This window comes from Tachysurus vachellii, chromosome 2 (assembly GCF_030014155.1).
Source record: "Tachysurus vachellii isolate PV-2020 chromosome 2, HZAU_Pvac_v1, whole genome shotgun sequence".
NCBI lineage: Eukaryota > Metazoa > Chordata > Actinopteri > Siluriformes > Bagridae > Tachysurus > Tachysurus vachellii.
This window is the reverse complement of record NC_083461.1, coordinates 25,315,993-25,339,055: the sequence shown is the minus strand read 5'-3', so window position 1 is coordinate 25,339,055 and position 23,063 is coordinate 25,315,993. Positions and strand designations below refer to the sequence as shown.

Genomic DNA, 23,063 nt, shown 5'->3' with positions numbered 1-23,063 from the left:
TTTGTGTGGAACAGACACCATTTTTCATGTGTTTGCCTTTTCTGTGCATTAATGGATTATAGCAAATATTGTCATTGTCTCATCTGGTATGGTATTTATAGAAAGCCATTTGAGAGATTTGTATGTGTTTTGTGAAGGTGAGCAGGTTTGTGGCTTTGCTCTTCATCCTCTCTCACTCGCTCTGTAAAACTCCAACCTGTTGCCAAACACTGAAAATCTAGATCACAAGATATTCACCAGCAGATGTACTCCCCTTTTTTTTTTTTTTACATATTGCCATATTATAATTAATGATAAAGTTCATATGTTTTATACATTTCTACATTTTTACAGGACGTGACACTGCTCCCAAAAAGGTTTCCTTATTACTGAACCCAACACTCAAAACATGACGCATGAAACTTGGTACATCAATTAAGACCCATTAGGACCTAAGACATGACATGTCACACACTCATTGTCTCTCAGTGTGTGTATTGTTAGAGCACAATGCCTATGTGAACGGTTCCGCATGTCCTTATATTCATAACTCACTCCCTGACCTGACATGTCATTGTCCAGGGAAGCTGTATCCAGTGATGGCTTCGATTTATAAGAACAAAAGATCTCTAAAACAGTTTCAGGTCTTTTGTGTACTCGGGTGCCTGCTGTTCGAATGAGAAGTAGCACTTGTGTTTTGCCCTATTTCTTATTCCTCACTCATGTTAACCCTTTGATTTTTTCTTTAATATTATAATTTCTTCCTTTCTTCACTCTACACAGTTCATATGTGGAGGTCTGATTTTTGATTGCAGACAGTTAACATGGCTGGCTGCCCCTCCCACATGTTGATGGAAGAAAATGGCTGCGTGATGATGATCCAAGCCATCATTTCGGAGAGAGAGAGCGATAGAAAAAGGCAGAGAGGATGAAGAACACAGAGCTATGGAGAGAAATGTGGAGGACTGGCAGATATTCGCAGGCTGTCTTAACGCCCAGTGGGCAAGCCGACAGCGTATCGGGTACGAGTGACTGGTTCTAGATGATCCGTGAGCGATTCTCATAGCAAACAGTGCACAGTGTGCGTCTAAGAAAACAAACTGATCTCAGGTCAGTGAGATACAAATGGGCTGAGACTCTTATAGCTTTGTCTGGATCAGCGATGTTGAACGAGCGCACATCTTCTGTCAGAGAACAGGAACCTGAATCACTAGCAGGTGTGTAATGGCTGTAACCATGGCAACCAGGGGCCTCCTGGGGGAGAGAGAGAGAGAGAGAGAGAGAGAGAGAGAGAGAGAGAACGAAAAGAGAGACGACAACGACGACCGTTCCTGGGAAGCCCAGTTGACAACACCGTTCTATTTTTATCTAGTGTATATTTAGCTGGATAAATGAGAGCGTTTCTGGAAATATATCATCCACTCTGAAGCATTTACCTCCATTTAGTTGTCTTTAGTCAGACTTTTAGACAGACCATGACCGTGACTCGATAAGATCAGAATGTCTTCAAAGACGAATGGTTTGTGAATATTTTCTAGAAGAAAAGATCGGTGGTGTTTATTTGAAAAGTGGTGGTGTGTCCGATAACGATAATGAGGCCGACGTGAGGCTTTGTTGTGTCTCTCGCTCACGCTGATCCGTGCTGCAAAACACAACCAGCTGCTGTTCCGAGTGACGAACATCCGTCTGGCCTTTTAGAATCTCAAACCCCTTTGTGTTTTAGAACTAAGAAGCGATTTCTTTGCTTCCTGTCATTCGTTTGGATTTGAACCGGTTCCAGTTTTTGGGTTTTTCTCACTGACCGTGTTTCCAAGCAGAGATTCTGAGTGACTTCATTCAGTTTACAGATTAATCGACAGTTTAGATGTTTTCTTAACAGAACACTGTTATTTCATGCACATTACATGTAATCTGATCCACATTTACACGCCTGCGCCGAGCGAGGGTAACGTGTCAGTGTTGCCATAACAACAGGAAGCGAGCGAGTCTGTTCAGTGCATTTAGCTTCTTCATCGTGCTGCTTGTGTTCTTACATTTATGGCAGATATGGTCCTTATCTAGAGCCACTTACAGAAGTGAACAGACATTACAGTACATTTATTTCACAGTTATGTATTTAATCCACTTTTAAAAGTCACTCAGTGTTTCATGATTGCTCAACATTCAGGAACATTTTATTAAGAATATTATATTAATATTAATTATATTAATACAACTTTTAACATAAGCAGTGTTGTCTTCCCATTTTATTGCACCAGGACACAACACACACACACACACACACACACACACACACACACACACACACACACACACACACACACACACACACACACACAAACACACATTCTGATATTAAAGCCACTTCTTCTTTAATGCATTACTAAACAGTATTAAAAAGACTCATCTGGTTCAGTTGAAATTTCTCAATCATTTAACTCTATTTCTATCAGTTTCTCTCTATCACAGTGAGCTGTCAGTTGGATTATTAACAGATTATTATCCTGTAATCAAACAGAACCAATGAAATATGGCATGTATAGTAGAAGCCTGATAGTATTTACCTCTTAAGATCATAGATATTAACTGGAATGTTGAGGTACTTTACACAGAGGTACAAATGACCCCAACATCCTGTAAACCTCAACTTGACCCTAGACCCTGGTTGACATTTATAATGTAACTGAAATCCAGCCTCCTTCTAATCGGAGAGCGCTACAGGAAGTGAGCTTTGGCAGCTAACAGCAAGCCGGAGCTAAGGTTCAAGCTATGGTGACATGCATGCCAGGCATATTGCGTGTTTATATCCTCTTCTTCCTGTGTAGCTTGGAGATACCATGACAGAACACCTCTAAATTATTTCACACAGAAACAGCTACGAGGAGTTCTTATTGAAAAGGTGCAGTGTGTGTAAATTAAACAGAGTTCAGGTCACTCATAAAGCAGAACACGGTGCTGCTAGACGCTGCTTTATTTTGAATGCTTCATAAGTATTTCATGCTTAAAGACTCCTGCCTTAGGCAGGCGCTCGAACCGTGAACCAGCATGTTTCCACCACAGACAGATTGCATGTCTGTGCAGGCTACAGTTCTCCAAGCTTTAAGTGCACTTTCATTATCATAATGATTCATTTTCAGGAGGAAACTTCTTTTACATTGTTTTCAGCAGTATCAGATCTCCAGCGTCTCTTCATGCTCTGATGAACCTGCAGCGTATCTGGTGCTGGAATTAAGATCATGCATCACTGCCTCGTTGTGTGAGAACATTCTTCTTTTGAAATCAGATATTTAATGCAGAGGCCTTAGTGCAGGGAACAAGAACCAAGCTGGAGTGAAACATCAAAGCCATAAGAAAACAAGTGTCTCCTCAGCTGCTGAGGATCCTCAAAATGCATTTGTCTCTTCAAAGAATGGAAGTCATTTAGTTATTTAGGGACAGGACTGGAGGGAGCACAAGTGCTGCCACAATGCACTCATGTTTGGGATGTTGTGTAGTCAGTATATTCCTATCCCTTGAAAACATGATCTTTTATGACTGTTCTTTTTGGGATAACAAACATCAGGACTCATCTGGGCCACATTTATCACTGACACAAAAAAGCACAACATCGATACTGATTAGCGTCTAATGGCAAATGACCCCTAGATGCCAATGGCCTCACAGTGAGAAGATGGGTTACTGTAATGAGGATAGGACACGAGGCGTGTAATAGGTCCTTCTGGAACAAGGCTTTGAAAGCAGTGAAATGACATTATCCTGCCATTTCTGCCTTCACTCAGCCGGGCAGCACTGATTTATATGAGCACTATGAGTTTTGGAAAACCAGATTGTGGTGGACATTCATATTGTTCCATACTGTCGGTGTCCTTGATCCATGCTGTGCACTCAGAATTTTGTACAGTTAATCATTGTTTAACATACAAGTGATCATTTTTATTTCCTGGTACATCGGTACACAACATTATGAGCGATATCTCAGGAATTATATCAAGAGGAACAGCATCACAATCAGAAAAGTGCTTTCACTTGATGATGCCTGTTGATATGTACAGCATGTATGTATTGTGTATTTAATTGGTTTATTCAGTACCCTTGGTATAATTTCATACGTCTACCAATTTTTCTGAGTGTTTACATGTCCAACGCTTCGGTTAGTCTGGACTATGAAGTTAAAAGGAAGCATGTGCTCTGAAACAACAAGTCACAACAAGTTCCAAGCTCTGTTTATTTTCCCACTTGCTGAGTTCACCGTCCGCTCTGACAGACCGTTCTTTTCCTAGATTTGCTCTAGATTTATAGTCCTAACTGGAAGGTCCATCAGCAGGGAAACAGGAACTGATCTGCCTTTCCCAGGTTCTCTGGTGTCTGTGGAACCTGATAGTACTTTCGGTCTGGAGAAACGCTCATGTTCAAACTGGAAGCAAAGTTCCCAGGCTTCCTGGTTACCCTCTGTGACAGCAGAGGTAATAAGAGTTCAGATGGAGACCACCTGGTAGGAGAAAGACATTCAGCCCATAAAACATGCCCCATTTATTTTCATCAAAACCAGGAAGGTTTATTCCCTAACATGGAAACTCACCAGGGGAAATCCACCCTATTAGTTCTGAGTTTATTTTCCAAACTGTGTTCTTTCACCCATCACTTTCAGCTTAAGTTCTTTATCATGATCAGGGTCAAAGTGAGGAACACAATCCACTTCAATATTTCAGTGATTTCAGATTTTAATTGCTTGATTTTGGATGATCAAGAATGAGAAACATGACAGCAATTGTTTGGCTGCTCACATGGTTTCATTTAGAATTAATTAAAAGAAAAATCTGTGAATGTTTCAGTATTAGCTCAAATATTTTTTTGGCCTGGAGCAGACTATTATTTTGGGAATACAGATCCTAGTCTTGATTAAGTAATTAAGCTAAAAGTAATAGTGCTAAAAAAAGCTTTCAGATATGCAGCACTGCTGCATATCTGAAAGCTTTTTTTAGCACAATTACTTTTTTTAATTACTTTTTTATAATTATTTAATAATTATAATTATTTTTATAATATTTAGAGAAACATTATAAAAATAATTATAATTATTAAATAATTATAAAAAATATTTTATAATGAGGCTGTCAATAAGACTGAAATTTTTTACCATTAATTATCGACGTTCTCTACAGACAGCTAATCAGTAGAATTGAGTGCTCCAGTTATTCAGTTGTATAATAATAACTTTTATACTTTTTACTGACATTATATCAGATTATACACCTTCAATTATCAGGTATAAGAGGTAAACTGCTAATGTTAGATTTTGTACGCTGGAAATTTTCAAACCCTGGAAAATGATCCTCATACACAAGTCTGTAAAAGTGTCCTGATGGTTGTGGATCATTACATAATCTTAAGCAGAGGGAATTGCAGTTCATCTACGAATCGATTCTTATTCTCTTCACTTCAGATTTTTGCTGAATCGTAATAATAATCCGTGCCAGAGAAATGAAGCCGTTTCATTTGTAATAGTTTTACAAGATGGCTAATTAAAGTAGGTATTGAGGACGTGTCTGCTTTTGTACTTATTACATCGCTCGCTGCCAACCTGCACATTTTGTTCCAACATATTGGGTTCTGCTGAGGCAAACGCTGCGCATAATGCAGAATTTGGCGGCGGTTCCCAGGAACAGGACGTGGCCGCAGTATATCTCTGGCCTGGTTAATGTAAAACACTGGGTCCAAATTCCAAGCCACACTGATGCTTCAGCTGTACTTCCTAAGTTTTTATGGAGCTGCATTGATTGTGGACAAAATGTGACACTGATTTGTACTCAAAGGCTCCAATCGTTCTTTCCATCAGTAATGAAACAATGTCTAATATCTGAACAGTCAGCTCAAAGCACACTGCGACTGAGACGAGGTGTATATATATATATTTATTCGTTTATAGACATATCCACATTTTTGTACTGATCTTTGTCAAAATAAAATAAAAAATCATCTTGAATAAAACAGAGCAGGGATATTCGGCCGATTTAGCAGCGCATGTCAAGAGCTCTTTACTTCTCCCTACGTTTCTTCTTGTTCCTTTCTGCTCCTCGGTAGTGGATGAGGCTAAATAAAAAGAAGTGCCATTTTGGAGAAGCTCCAAGCAGCACAAACAATCCCTCAGGGTGGTCCATTCTGTAATGTTCAAGGCTATATCCTAATCCCTGCAAGGCCATGCACTCTGCAGTCTGGACTAAAAACGAGCCCTCCTCCTCTCTAGGGGTCAAACATTTTGCGTCATTTGTCAAAGCCAATGTGCTACTAATACAAAATTAAAATTTCAAATTTTGCAATTTAATAACATGAATGAAAGGACTAAAAGAAGCTAAAATACAAGATTCCATATCTTGTCAAGTCGAACTACATTGTCTTGCTTTATGAAGCCATCCAACAGCTAAGTGCTGTAGGTTTTCTAACTGCTGCCTTAGACATGTTAATAAATTTAAAGTTAATGATTCACACTTAACGTTCTGAACGTTCTTATCTGTACGCACATCATCACAAGTTTGCCAGTATGCCACTGAATTTGAGGAATTAAGCGCTTGTCAATGTCTCCGTTTAGTAACGATTGTTGAAGGGCTCTTCCAAGTAATTGATTTTCAGCACTTCATTTCAGAATGACCTTAGATACAGCTAGTGTTTGCCCATCGAATGTCCCCTGCGTGGGCTTCGGTTATTTTGTTTGGACTGTCATGCCTGAGTGCTTTTGTGTGTACATGAGTAAGCGACGGGTAAAAACCTACTCCTAGGACCATCACCTCTTCCCAGAGTGCTGTTATCTCTACTCTGAGCCGATAATGAGAGAGCTGGGAAAAAAAACTCACACTCAGCAGCCTATGGTGGGTCTTCATGGACCGCACTACACCTCACACCATTGATTTCTACAGCTGAAGCTGCGAAAAACAACTCCATCACATGCCCTTGTGCTTCAAGTAGACCAAGCAGACTTCAGGAGGCACAATACAAGACAAAGTGCATTTTGGTACACAGGTTAATGAAGGCTGTTGTATTTTCCCCTTTTGCTGTAGTAGATTTCTGCAGTTCAATAACATGGAGTAAGTAAATGCTTACAGCTTAGGTTTTTCCCCACAATATTCACTGGCGGTAGAATGAGGCAGAAGTGCTGACCTCATCAGGACTGGTGCTGCTGCAATACATTGTGGGTGTCAACACTTTTTCCCCATAATGGGGAAATATTAAAATTATGCACAAAGGAAACGTGTGCTGTGATGAAACTGAAGGTTATTTTGTTATAGTTTTTCGTTTGTTCTTTTGACATAGAACACGGCTCTACATTTTAAACTGTTCCAGCGTTACAGGCACAGTTCTACATTTTAAATAAAATACAACATTATGTTGTCAAATTTAGTGTTAATTAAGGTTATTAAGAATTAAGAGGTTTGGGATGTGAAAATTGCTCAGACACACACACACACACACACACACACACACACACACACACACTCACACGCACACGCACACACACACGTACACACACACGTACACACACACGTACACACACATACGTACACACACACACACACATACACACATACATACACACACACATAAACACACACTCACACACACATGCACATACATACACACACACACACTTACACACATACACACACACGTACACACGTACACACACACACATACACACGCACACACATACACACATACACACACATACATACACACACATACACACACACATGCACACACATACACACACACACACACATACACACACATACACACACAGGCTGTGTATTAGTTAGACGTGCGCTGGCTCTGCTATCAAATCAACCTAATGGTAACACATTAAGCATCAGCTCTGAGTGCAGTCAGTCCACAAAACCATGGAGAAACCCTGCCTTAAAAATGACAATGTTTTTCCGCAGTGTGAGTGGACACATCTCTATGTGAAGGTGTATGGAAGCTGGGTTTCAGCTCTGTATTTCAATATCTGTTCTCTGTTTTAGTGCATCACAAAATACGTTTTATGGGAAATCGTAATTTTTATTTGAGGTTAATCAACTGTAAAAATGTACAGAAATAAACCAGGAGTCAACATTCGGTCTCAGTTCTCTGGTTTTTGTCCCGGTTCTGGTAGGGGTTGATGGTGTGTGTGTGTGTGTGTGTGTGTGTGTGTGTGTGTGTGTGTGTGTGTGTGGTGCTTGGTGATGATTGCTCTCCCATCCCAGGTGTTTTTGTGCCACACACATGAATAAATGAGGTAATAAAAGAAGAAATGAAAGTGAAAGCAGTTCATAGACTTCTCGTAACATTGACAAACACAAATGTGTTTTGTCTCGTGATTTTCTGATCATAAGCAGCGGCACCCTGAAGGAGGTTTTTTAGTGTTCTGATAAATGATATCATTCTTCCAGTGTTACAGCACTGTTTCTTTGGCTGGTGTTTGTCCCAGATCTTATTTCAGTTTGCTGTGAAAAAATGCCTAATGTTTATTTGATAATTAGAGTCGTAATTAGAGACAGATTCATCTATTAAGAACGTCCCATCATGTCGTATTACTTTGAGTATATAGTAATATCATTTTTGTTGCATTCTCAAGTTGAACAGTTTAAATGTCGTTCTGTGATTAATCATGGATACAAATTGTACAGCACACGTCACACTCAGGCAGAATGAGTGGAAGCCGAGACTGACGTTCTCCATTTTGGAAGACGCAGAGCTGGCAAGGTCCGTTACCGGTTCTCATGAGCCCATATGTAGGAGCTTGAGGTCCTGCTGTCTGATCCCTAGTGCACAGTGCTGGTACAGTGCCACCTGGAGATGCCCAGTGTTTCCTCCCAGTGGCTCTCCAGCTGGGCATCTCCGTCACTTACACACAGGGGGCAGCAGCAGAGCCAACCGACTCACAACTACTGCTCCATGACGAGCACATTTCATTTCATTCCATTTTCAATGATACTGGAGGATACACTTAAAAACTTCAAATTCTTAAATGAAATTAATTGGCTTTCTGCACATGTTCTGGTTAGTTACTGAAGGTTATCCTGGAACAGGAAGGCAGTGACGCCTATAAGAACAGATTATGTTATCGTCATGTTGAGTACAAATACGACGACTCATGATACCAAAATGTGTGAACAGCAAGTAAAACCCACAGATCAGTAGTTATACTAACATGTAAAAATACACAAATCCACAAATCCAGAATTTATTACAATGGAAGATGGCAAAAGAAAATATTTTGAATCCCAAAAGGTCTGGTTTTTTTTTTGTAAAAGTATTTCTGGGTGAAATCCATTCAAATGATGAACTCAGCAACAACATAAAATACTATAACTTTATAACTCCTTCTAAAATGACTCAAATAACTGAACCACACTTAGACAAGAAGCTAAGGCCAGATAATCCTGGACCTAAAAACAATAGGCGCTAAAGAGATCTGCTGGCAGAACATCATCACATAAAACACAAGAATGTTCAGCGCTATATTTCAAATGAGACTTTTTTAAAAGATGATGTTCATTTTTTTAATTATGTTTGCACCTCAAAAATGCTGAGTAATGTACACAGGGCTACTATACTGTACACAGGGCTTCTATTCCAGCGTTAATAAAGTTGAGTAAAGTTGAGTAAAGACATTGTTTGTTAGTTCCTCCACAGTAATAGTATATTGTAGTGTATATGTGGTGTAGTGCACTGTGTATAACAGAAATGTAATATTCTAATACATTTATTTTTTATTTTTTATTTATGTCATTTTATGAGTTATTTTTTATGTCATTATATATTGCTGGTTTTTTTCTTACCGATCAGGTTGAGAGTATTTGTGTGTGTGGGCTTCACCATTTCTTTTTGCCTGTGCATTTGAAGTGAAGCCAGATGCTTTCATGTTGCTCTCTCTGGACGAGCTGGTGTATGATGTGAACCTGCTGAGTCACTTCAGAGTGTGAGCTCAGATGGTGTAGTGTGTGGGCAGGGCTGGAGCATCAACAGCACAGAGTCAATCCAAAACCATGAGACATCAGAGACATCAGAGCCCAGGCCTGGTCTGACTGTGACTCAGGATTCTTCCAGTCCATTCCTTTGGATTTGGACTCTTAAAGGCTTTCACTACATTTCAAATGTGGTACATGTGAAAATAAAGCAGTGCATGTATACTGGTGATAACAATAACAACAGAGAAAGATCTAAACTAAACCATTACTAAATTCTGTTCTCAAACCCAATCATTTACAGCAATTATCAAACACCTTTATCCAGAGTGACTTACATTATTATTTCAATTTATACAACTGAGCAATTGAGGGTTAGGGGCCTTGCTCAAGGGCCCAGGAGTGGCACTTTGGTATTTAAACTCATGACCTTCTGGTCAGTAGTCCAACACCATAACCACTAGACTACCACATCCCCCCACCCTCAATCACAAAAAGAACATGTTAATAATATACTTTGTAAGTGTTGGGCTGTGATTTCTGCACTGTAATAAAGTAAACAAAGCAGAGCCAGGAGACCTGGGGCTTTCTGGACCCCACATTGAGAAACATTGATTTAGAAAATTTCAGAAAGAAGTAGTCAACAAATTATCTTCTTCTATTTGAGAAGGTATGAAACCTATCTGATATGTGAGTGTAGCTCTAACACCTGACTGTACTGCACCATGGGCATGTTTCTGTAAGCTGTAGAACGACACACAGGACAGTGTAGTGTCTAAAGGACATCGTCTTATAATAGAAGGGCTACATGTAAGGAAGCTTTTTTAGTAGTGTGATAAGTAAAGTGTGTGTGTGTGTGTGTGGTGGAAGGTTCAGACTGTTGCCTTCTTGTTGTATGTGTGATTCAGGAGCTATTTCCTCTCCTGGCAGAGTGGGACGCTGCTGTGCTCTCTCTCTCTCTCTCTCTCTCTCTCTCTCTCTCTCTCTCTCTCTCTCTCTCTCTCTCTCTGTGTCTCTGTCTCTGTCTCTGTCTCTCTCTCTCTCTCTCTCTCTCTCTCTCTCTCTCTCTGTGTCTCTGTCTCTGTCTCTGTCTCTCTCTCTCTCTCTCTCTCTCTCTCTCTCTCTCTCTCTCTGTGTCTCTGTCTCTGTCTCTGTCTCTCTCTCTCTCTCTCTCTCTCTCTCTCTCTCTCTCTCTCTCTCTCTCTCTCTCTGTGTCTCTGTCTCTGTCTCTGTCTCTCTCTCTCTCTCTCCCTCTCTCTCTGTCTCTGTCTCTGTCTCTCTCTCTCTCTCTCTCTCTCTCTCTCTCTCTCTCTCTCTCTCTCTGTGTCTCTGTCTCTGTCTCTGTCTCTCTCTCTCTCTCTCCCTCTCTCTCTGTCTCTGTCTCTGTCTCTCTCTCTCTCTCTCTCTCTCTCTCTCTCTCTCTCTCTCTCTCTCTCTCTCTCTCCCTCTCTCTCTCTGTTTCTCTCTCTCTACTCTCTCTCTCTCTCTCTCTCTCTGTATCTCTCTCTCTCTCTCTCTCTCTCTCTCTCTCTCTCTGTATCTCTCTCTCTCTCTCTCTCTCTCTCTCTCTCTCTCTCTCTCTCTCTCTCTCTCTCTCTCTGTCTCTGTCTCTGTCTCTCTCTCTCTCCCTCTCTCTCTGTTTCTCTCTCTCTCTCTCTCTCTCTCTCTCTCTCTCTCTCTCTCTCTCTGTATCTCTCTCTCTCTCTCTCTCTCTCTCTCTCTCTCTCTCTCTCTGTATCTCACTCTCTCTCTCTCTCTCTCTCTCTCTCTCTCTCTCCCTCTCTCTCTCTCTCTCTCTCTCTCTCTCTCTCTCTCTGTCTCTCTGTCTCTCTCTCTCTGTCATTCTCTCTCTCTCTCTCTTTCTCGCTCTCTCTCTGTCTCTCTGTGTCTCTCTGTCTGTCTCTCTCTAGCACACACACACACACACACACACACACACACACACACACACACACACACACACTATTCTTGTGAGAACCTTCACATTCATATTAATTAAGCTAATTAAAGGTACTGTAGGTCTGCACTTAAATCTTATTACTTAAACTCAGTAACCAAAAGGAAAAATGTGTCTTTTTTTTAAATCAAAGCTTTAGTTTTATTTATCTTAAAAAATATGTTAAAGAAAGAGACAAGCTGTGGAGGGGTGTGTGGGGGTCATAATGCATGTACTCTCCCTCTCCCTCATCCTCTCTCACACACACGCTCTCTCTTTCTTAACACCTTTTCCAGGCGCTGCTGTGTGTCACTCTGACTAGGATTCATACTTTACCAGAATAAATTATTAATAATGCCTAAATTATTCAGCTACTGTCTTCTAGTGAGATGTCACTAGACGGTGGTGGAACTTTAGACATTTTCTTTCAAAGTGTAACTGGGGCATTGTGTTAGATCTGTTTGGAATATGAAGAGAATTTACTAAATTTACTAAAACATTGTGATGCTCTTTGTTACGGTGCTGAACATTCCATATTGTTCAGGTCTGAATGGACTGAAAAGCCCTGGTCATCTTTACCATGATACACTAAGCACTGTCCATGTGGTTAGAATGCTGGTTTGTTTTCAAGATATTACATGATGGATAAAATGTATTGAGGGTAGAAACCGTGTGTGTGTGTGTGTGTGTGTGTGTGTGTGTGTGTGTGTGTGTGTGTGTGGTGTTCTATTTGTAGCCGCTGTATGCTCATGTCAGTTGCCTAGGAGATCCTTGGCTGAGTCCCAGCAGGGGGACTAGAGCTGACCTCGCCCATGAAGCAAAGAAAGGCAGCCGGCACTGAGACAGATTTGTCTACCGCGTGTGTGTGTGTTTGTGTATGTGCGCATGTGTGTCTTAGAACGTGTGTGTCTTCCGGAACATCCTTCCCCTTCCCGGGAGTTCCCTTCCTGTGACACACAGCCATGCACCTGCTCTCCGCTGAGAGACAGCCCCGTGTGTTAGTGTATCATGATTGCTTCCATTTTCTTTTCTCTGTCATCACAACACACACACACGCACGCACGCACACACACACACACACACACACACACACACACACACACACACACACACACACTCACACACATCCTGTACCATCGGTCTGTGTTTCATGCCTGTCTGACGCCATGCCAGGTTTGACTTTTTATGAATAATGTACGATGTGTCATTTAATCACGCTCTTTTTGTTGTCATCGCTCTAGGTAAGTCATCATGTGTCAGTTCTAAGCACACACAAACACACACACACACACACACACACACACACACACACACATATATATATATATATATATATATATATATATATATATATATATATATATATATATATATATATATATATATATATATATATATACACAAGACACACTGTGGACAATCTCAGTGAGAACAATGACACGCTGTACCTGCACACCTCACTTCACAGCCAGGTCAGTCATCTAAACAGTAGTCATGACTCATAAGCTGTGGTCAGTGGATCTGCCCAGGTGAAACGTTTGGCTGGGGAACTATGAGATTTGTACACAATGAGGGGCAACTTACTGACATACCATTGAGGTCTAAAGACGTCGTATTTTGGGTATTCGTATTTTGGGCTTCAATGAAACAGCCATTTGCTGTTATTGGTATTGCTTGCTGTGCAAAGCATACCATTACTGTTTCACTTGCCTTTTCCTTCTTCTTCATCTTCATCTTCCTCTTCTTCTTCTACTCATGCACAAATGTTCTTCTGTAACTACTCCTGCACCATTTGTCTCCACTCCACCTTGTCTAACCAATGACTCTAAATGTATTGGCACCCTGTCTGTACACCTGCCTCTAACAGTATTAGTGCCTTATGTATCCAAAAGTTTTGATGCTTTATCTGGACACTCACCTCCTGTCTGTCCACTCGAGGACAGGTTTTTCCAAATGCGATGAGGAGATAAACATCTCACAATCCACAACACATCGATATTTGAGGTGGATGGCTACAAAAGCAGAGGACTACAGAGAACAGAAATAAGAGGCTGCATAACAAAGAAAAATAAAATAACATTGCCTGGTCTGATGAATCATGATTTCTCCTGTGGATCACAGATATTAGGGTCATTTTTAGGGCTCTTGCCACACTTTGGGTCCTTTAATGCTAACTGATCATTGTTTTTAATGAGTATTGTTGGTGTCCATGTGAATAACTATCTGACCACAGTGTATCTTCTAACGGCTAGTTCCAGCATGATAATGTATCATATCACAAAGCAAAAGTCATCTCCAAACTGGATTTATGAATTTAACAATAAGTTTTAGTCCACTTTCTCTCCTAGATATATATTCAAAACAAGCACTTGTTGGGGGAACATGAGATCAAGTCAAAAAAGTAGCTCAGTAATTTCAGTAAGATATCCTGATGTAAAACAACGATTGTACTCTGATTTATACAGTATTACAAATACAAGAAGTCCTCAGACACTGAATACAGCTGCAGTTATACACTACTTGACATACTGTGTATACCATTATCAGTTATATGTATGTGTCTACTTAACATAATACAGCAAAGTAACACAGAGACTAGAAAAAAGCTCATCTAATCAGCTTGTGAAGGACAAAAGTGAGGATACTCCTTCAGTCTTGCCAAGATGATGTTCAATTGAATTTACTTTCAGACCTGATGCTAAGAAAGGAATTAGTGCATTTTCAGTGTTCCAGTAAGTGTGAGTTGAGCCTGAGCACTGCTGATCTAATATTACATCTCTGCAAAGACCTAGTGTGCACTTCTCTATCCAGGACCACATTTAACTGCGGTTCTTTATTGGGCTGACGTTGGGGAAGAACCTGGATTCTGCCGGCTGAATGAGTTTGTAATTCCGCTTCCCACCAGTGTCGAAACAGCAAAAGGTCTGGAAAAGAACAGAAAATACTGTTTAAGGCTGGCTTCTGGAAATGCTTATGGGGTTACTGAGGTGGAAACTGAGGTCACCATAAGTCTCCAGTCCAGGAGTAAGAAGGGGATTAGAAATAAGCAGCTGATGTGTTACTACACTGCATGGAGCTAGTCTAAGATCAAATGGAAAATGAGTCACGGTGTGTGTAGAAGCTGGGAGAATAAGAGGCTGTGTGACTTTTTTGTTAAGTATTACAGTATAGTGGCTCAAAGTACCAAAGACAGACAGCTAAATGTCCATTTGTCTAGTATTTGTTTGTTCCTGTAGAGGAACTCTTAAATATTATATGTAGAACCCAACATGAGAGGGTTTTGTAGCCAATGACTGACTTTATACACAGACTCACTAATGTACTGTTTTAATGCAGTGTTAGCTCTATAATGTCTTATTAGTCTTTCACCTATTAGTCTTCCTTGTTTAAGTGTCTATCAAGTGTAAAAGGGTAGTTTTTTCTTGCATATGGACGTATGTAAAGGTAGATCTGCACTGTAAATGAGACTGAACCATTGGGAATCAACACTGACTGAGATCTGTTGGTAAATTACGAAGAAATGACTTTAAATAACTACATTTACAGTGTGATTACAAAAGCGCTAAGTTCTCATACAGTAGGTGCTCTTGATACTCTTCTGATAATCACTAGCTATTTGGGATATCTGTGACAGACTAAATGTGTCAGCTCTCAGATCTGCATGTGTTACTACATGTGGCAGGAGAAAGGATGAAGTAAAGGCCAAGCTGGACATGATGAGCGGCTACTGAGACGTGTGGTAATGGCGGGGTGTAAGATAAGACATGACAGAGCAAAAGGGTAAAGCTTGGCTTTGCCCTAGTATGCTGTTTACACACACACACACACACACACACAATCAGATAAATCCAATTCATGTAAATTAAAGCTAAAATGAACCATTTGTTGTAGTTTCTGTGAATTCGTGACGTGTCGACCCAATAAGTGCAGATTAATTTACTTCAACTAAGCTGTATGAAATACTCGTCCTAATAGCTTTTAAAGCGGATCAGTCACCGCTTTACATATCTTAGTGTTTCAAATGAAAAAGCCAGCAGGGGAGTGGGAGCGGGCCGAACTGCTGAAATTTACAGCTCGACGCCCGCATTCTGTCAAAAGATTGAGCTTTTTACTTGAGCATCAGCAAGCCTGATGAGATGTGTGCTTTGTTAGCAATGGAGTCCTAGCGCAACTCTATCAGCACATTAGCCGATCACTTCACTTTGATTCATTTTGCATCGCTGATTTGTGCTTCGGTTCTGGGTGCAGCGTTGACATTTACAGTAATTCCACTGGTGTCAGCGGACAGCACTGGTAGATACAGACTAGTTTGTTGCCTTGGCAGTGTCGCGATGCAGTAGGATTGCGGTGTAAGTGGACGTTAGCAGTTAGGGAAGAGTGGCTGTTTTACAGTAATAGGTGGGGAACACGTTTGGCATGAGATCTTTAGCTGTGGGAGTTCTACGCCATGTCCAAGCATGACAATATTTTCCCACAAGGCAGGGTGTTAAACGGTGGAAGGTGTGTGTGAATCTGTTATGGTTCATTACAGTTTGTCTGCTTCTTGCCATTTAGCATTTTTTAGGAATGCCATTTAACATGGCTTATAGAGTGTATTGGCTGGGCTTCGGTCTAATTATAAAGGACATGGCTAGTTTAACTGGTGGAATTTGATTCAGGCTATTATGTGTATTATGTTTTTCCCCTGCAGTCTGCATTTCTATACATGTTCTGGAAAAATTCCATCAAACAAATACATGACAAGACAAGTATTATTAACGTACGTCACATATTTTCACTGGTGGAATTCGATTTAATAGAGTTTGGGAATTGTGAAGAGCTGTTTTGAGATCTTTGTGATATTTCAGCTGAGTTTAACTTAATAATTAGAAATTATAAAGTATATTGTTGAGAATTAGCTGAATATGGAATGAAATTGATCATAATAGATGAGAGAGAGAGAAGAGATTAAGGTGATAGATAGATAGATAGATAGATAGATAGATAGATAGATAGATAGATAGATAGATAGATAGATAGATTGATAGATTGATTGTGGATCTACTTGTGGATACTGTGGATCTATTTTGCATCCAGTCTGTGATTATCCTGGATGATTAACAAAAAAGTTAAAGTTTTTTTTCAAGTATTACACCAGTTTTCCAAAATAAATAATGGATAATGCCACAAGAGGGGGCTTTAGTGATTAGCATATTTGCCTTGTATCATTGTGGTTGTTGATTTAATTTCTAGATCTCTGGTTTCTCCAGTTTCCTCCTCCAGTCCAAAGACGTGTCTTGTAGGCTGATTGGCTTCTCTAAATTGTCCACAGTGTGAGTGTGTGCGAGATTCTGCCCCGTGGTGTGTTGGTACCCTGTCCTGGGTCTCCCCATCTTGTGCCCTTAGTCTTCTGGGATAGGTGAACCTGTAAGATGTATGAATAGAAGATGGATGAATGGATGGATGGATGGATGGAATGCCTCAGGTGAATAAACTATCCTCCAGTAATGGAATTTATTTGTTTAACGAATGTTCAAACAAAATGGCCAAAAGAAAATTAGAATCCACAGCGTATGTTTTATCCTTCCTTCTTAAGAGTGTTTTGTACCAGAGAGAGGCTAGCCCTTGTATTAGTCACCCATCCTTTTCACTCTTGTTCTCACTCTCAGTCTCTGATGTGTGGCAAGCCCACGCTAGGAAGCAGCTGTTGAAAAAGCTGAAGTGCTCCTCAGCCATCACGATCAACTGTGCTAAAACACACCAGCACAACCCATCCTCTCTCATCTCGCCGAACACCAGCCCAGAACTCTGTCGCTCCGCTCTAGACAGATCTGTCTAGGCCTCAGAACGTCCATGTCGTTTTGGTTCATCTTTACTGCGTAGATCACTTCATTCTGAATAACAGGGTCACTCCTGTCACATCTTGTTGGAGGTGGGTGCTTTGAGATGACAGTTCCTTGAAGCTTTGTGTTTATGACACTTGTTTGTTTCTCATCTGCACCTGCGTTCGACGCTGGGAGCAAAAAAGCAGACACAACATGCGCCTTTGAACAAATATAAATATTCTTTAACACGCTTGAAGAAAACCAGTAGTGCAAATGCTGTGAGCTAAAAGAGGTGTTTAGAACAAACTGTCAGTGCTGCATGAGCAACACATACACACAGATTAGCAAAACTCAATCTCATTGTCGTGGACCTTTCAGGATTCCACCTTTGATTCCTTGGAATGTCTAGAGCTGGAAGACATATATGTCCCGAGAGGGTTTTAGCACTCATTAAGTTGCAGTGTATCCATTTTATGGGCCACTACTATCCACAAAGATCAGATGACAGGCAGTTTCATTGTGGCTTCTTTAGCAACGTATAGTTGCTCAGGGGACCAAATGATGCACTACAGGCTGCGTGGTCTAAACTCCTGCACACGTGCTCTGACTTGATCGGGTTCGACAAGTGATTCGTGGAAATACATTACAATATTAATGGGAAATGTCATTCCTTTAAATTGAAAAAGGTGCATATTATATTATATTATATTATATTATATTATATTATATTATATTATATTATATTATATTATATTATATTATATTATATTATATTATGTGAAAACATGTGTTAATAATACATAAGCAGCCACCGAAAATTCATAGACACGTGCTCTGCAAATGACCTTTTACATACTAAGTGGCAGTCTGGTTCAACAGACTGTTTAGTGGAGTGTGTGAGGATGTTAGTGTGTGTGTGTGTGTGTGTGTGTGTGTGTGTGTGTCACTCAGACTGTATACAGTGTCCTTAGTCAGCATACATGGTCCCAGGATGAACTCTAAAGTTTTAGTCACTTTTATTAAAAGCAAGGCATCAAACTTACACCATGAAGACGAGACTCTCATTAATGCAACTGAATCAACATCAGACAGATTTGTGTTTGTGGGATTAATGGTTCAGAGAAGAAACCTTCTGAAGCCAAATGAGCTGGAACACTTATAGAGGGCTCAGGCCATGTCAGTGTCACACACACACACACACACACACAGACGCACACACACACACACACACACTAACATCCTCACACACACACTAACATCCTCACACACACACAGATGCACACACACACTAACATCCTCACACACACACACAAACACATACACACACACCCTCTCTCACACACACACACACACACACACACACACACAAACAAACCCTCTCTCTCTCTCTCACACACACACACACACACTAACATCCTCACACACACTCACACACACTAACATCTTCACACACACACAAACACACAAACACACACAAACACACAAACACACACCCTACCATCCTCAAACCCCCACACACAATCTTTCAAGCACTCTCTCTCACAGACACACACACACACACACACACACTAACATCCTCACACACACACAAACGCACACACACACACACACACACACACACACTCACACACACAAACGTCCTTACAGTCACACAAACACACACACCCTAACATCCTAACACACACACACAGTTTTTCAAGCACTCTCTCTCTCTCACACACACACACACACACACACACACACTAACATCCTCACACACACAAACGCACACACTAACATCCTCACACACACAAACGCACACACACACACACACACACACACACACACACACACACACACACACACACACACACACACACACACACACACACACACACAGACCCATTTATTTGATCAGCCGGATGGTCTGTACCCGTCTCTCAGGCTGCTCCATAAAGGAAGCTCTTTTCATCAGCACTTCCCTGCTGCTTGATTTCCGACGTCTTCTTTCTACGAGTGAAATCAAGCGGATGATGTTTGTGTGGTGTGTTTTTTTTTTCATATTTTATGATTAATATGTCCACATTATTCACTGTAAATGCTCAATCAGCCTGACAAGTGCAGTAGAGTTTCTGACAGATCTGATGTTTAAGGATTTTTTCATATTTTAATAAACGTGTTAGTTAATTACAGTGCAGTAAAAGTAGCAGTGACTGGATTCTGAGTTCCATTTCAAAATCTGCTGATAGCTAGATAAGATAAGATAAAATCAGATAAGATAAGACCTTCATCTCATAAAGTCATAAATGAGTTCAAAATTCGAACTATTTTCAGTCCAGAACAAAGGAAATAGATTGTACACTAAAAATCTTTGGACCATAGACACTTCATTGCAATCAGCAGTCTTGTATTTAACCCACAAGATGATCTGATAAATGTGTAGAAACAAGGACCACATGTAATAAAGGCTCACTGCACAGACATATTATTTTATGGAATTTATTTCCATAACTCTTGGACTGCTCTTTTACCAAAAAATAAAAACAGTGTTTAAAATAAATAAATAAATAAATAAATCGATTAGTGCAAGAGTCAGCAACAGAGATATTATGAACCAATTACAAACTTTATAATATAATTTATGAAACCAAATCATCTCCACACAACTAAACAAAATTATGCTTATTTTGCTTGAGTAATTATAAGGAGACACATTTTAAGCTGATTATTTTTAGGGTTCTGTTCAGGAGTATTATAGAACACAAAGGAGGCAGTTTCCTGACTTTTTAAAGCCTGTTTGATCACTGATTTAATTTGGACTGACTTTGATACACCTGCCTTGTTGGTATCTGGTCCACAAACACTAAAGTCAAAATTATATACAACATTTCATGGCGTCCTGTTAGTAGTGAGCATGTTGGGTGTTTTTTTAGAAATCCTACTCTGTCTGCTCCTGCTACTTATTCTGTGGTACATTTTGGTCGAACCTTCCCATGATTTTTTCTTATGAACTTAGTTTCTTACGTTTCTCAAAATATAAACAAAGTTCTACAAGGCAGGCTCCGCCCCCTGACCCTCATTTTCTTCTTAGTTTGGTCTTACAAGTTCTTGCACACTAGTTAAGTCTCCTCCTATCACACAACAGCCACCAACCAGGGAGGCTGAAGGCGTATACTGTACCTGCTTCTTCCAGGACATGTGAAGCTAAGCTCATTATCTAATCATTCAGCATCAAAGGGCAGCATGATACACTGAGAGGAAAGCACCATTCGTCCTTCACTTCTCTTCATGCGTGAGCTCACAGACTTCCCCAATTGGCTGGTGCTGCTGTGATTGACAGGGGACGAGAGCACATCCCTCCCACCCAGACAGCACGGCCAATTTTGCTCACTTGGCTCCCAGCCACGGATGGCTATGGCTTTGTCAGGCTTCGATTGTGCAATCTTCCAAACTATACCACTTTTTTGTTCAGGGTCATAACATAACTCCATATTCTCCATCAAGGTGATTAACCATGGTAAACTGGGCCATTATCCAGACCCTCTGCATGTTAAATGCTGATAAAGCTCTTTGTAAACGAAGTGCTCACTGGGTTTGGCTGACTGACTGAAGCGTTTTGTCTAGTTGATAGGCAAGGCTGACTAAATCTGCCTTGATCCAGCAGCAACGCACCTCTTGGCTGTATCACTCCTTTACTGGGGCATTAATCTCTCCATCATCCTTCTGGTTCTGGACTTTTTTGTGCTGCGTTGTGTACAGGAATAGTCAATATGCAAACAACATTATTTTCCAGGCAAGAGGTGGGGCAGAATTTTAGTAATTAAGGAAATTAGATCAAAATATCAGTAAAATATTGTTTCAAGATTTTTAAACAGTGTAGAACAAACCTACATTTTATTCTACATTTTTTTTTAGAAAATTGTGTATTTGTGTTGATACGTGGATTTTTTCTTTTTTTTTTTTAATCCATATTTAATATTCCAGCACTTCCATGTGATCCTGTATAAAAATGGGATGTTGTAAACGGATGTAGTGTAGCAGAAATGTGCCATTGGGTCTTCTGATGATCACACTAAGATTTTTCCTTCTTGTATGAAGAAGGGTTCCTCACACTGTGTCTGAGGTTCCTTTGTATGTTGAAGGGAAAAAAAAAGCTTTCACAGACGTCATGTACTTTAGCTCACTGCTGCCGCCTGGTGGTCACGGGCTCAGGCGCACTTTGAGTTCGGTGCTGCTGAAATACAGAGCAGTGTGATATACAGAGCAGTATTAAATACAGAGCAGTATTGAATACAGAGCAGTGTGAGATACAGAGCAGTATTAAATACAGAGCAGTATTAAATACAGAGCAGTATTAAATACAGAGCAGTGTGAGATACAGAGCAATATTGTTTATGGCTAGGAGGAAGGTGGATAAGCTGTAAAGATAAGGGTGGGTTATTTGATTCTGTGTGCACGAGTGTGTGTTTGTGTGTGTGTGTGTTTGTGTGTGTGTGTATGTGTATGTCTGTGTGTGTCTGTGTGTGTGCGTGTGTGCGTGTGTGTATGTTTGTGTGTGTCTGTGTGTGTGTGTGTGTGTGTGATCTGTCTGGCCAAGGCCTTCATCACAAAAGTGTCATTGTTTCATGTTCACCGTTAAGCTCTATAGTGATTATAATCACTTTCTGTATTATAATTATTATTTATCTATATCTTATTTGTTCACCTATAAGATTGAAAATTGAGACAAATTTAACGCTTTTTTCATACAAAGTATGGAAGCTCTTAGATGAACATGGAGATCATTTATTAATCGATTTAAGCCTTTGATCAGAAGGTTTTAGTGAAGGTTTTTTAGCAGCAACTCGGACACTTTATATTAACACATTTGCTCTAATATGCTGCTGTTGCTATAGTAACAGCTCATTCACAGGGACTCCTATGGAGGATGCTTGACATAACTGAAGGCTAATAATGAGCAGATTTTAAAACATGATGTTATTTAATAACGTAAACTATAATCATTACAGATAACAAGCTGACATCTTGAATAATGTTATTACTTATGTTACAAAGATGATTATTTTAACTGGGGCCTAAGTTAGAACGGAAAATACTTTATATATGTAATATGTATATATGTAATATATAAAATACATTCATTAAGATGATTTAAAATACAAGATAAAAAACATTTTAAGCCTTGTTTTTCACGTACCATTTTTCAGTGTTCTAAATTGAAAAAATAAAAAAAAATAAAAATAAAATAAAATAATAATAATAATAATGATAATAGTAATAATCCTGTCCTTTATCACACCTTTGTTTATCTGTCCATCTCAAGCAGGTCTACTGGTGATCTCATGTTTTTCTCACTTTAATGAACAGTATTATTAAATCGTGATTCTGATGTTCAGTGTTGTTTGGACCTCATTGCAGTTTCTCTGT

At 40.0% G+C, this 23,063-nt stretch overlaps 1 protein-coding gene across 10 annotated transcripts in view; it reads left to right on the top strand.

Annotated features, from left to right (window-relative positions):
• Positions 1-23,063, top strand: part of ank3b (ankyrin 3b) — a 142,659-nt gene that overhangs the window by 20,137 nt on the left and 99,459 nt on the right. The window lies entirely within an intron of this gene.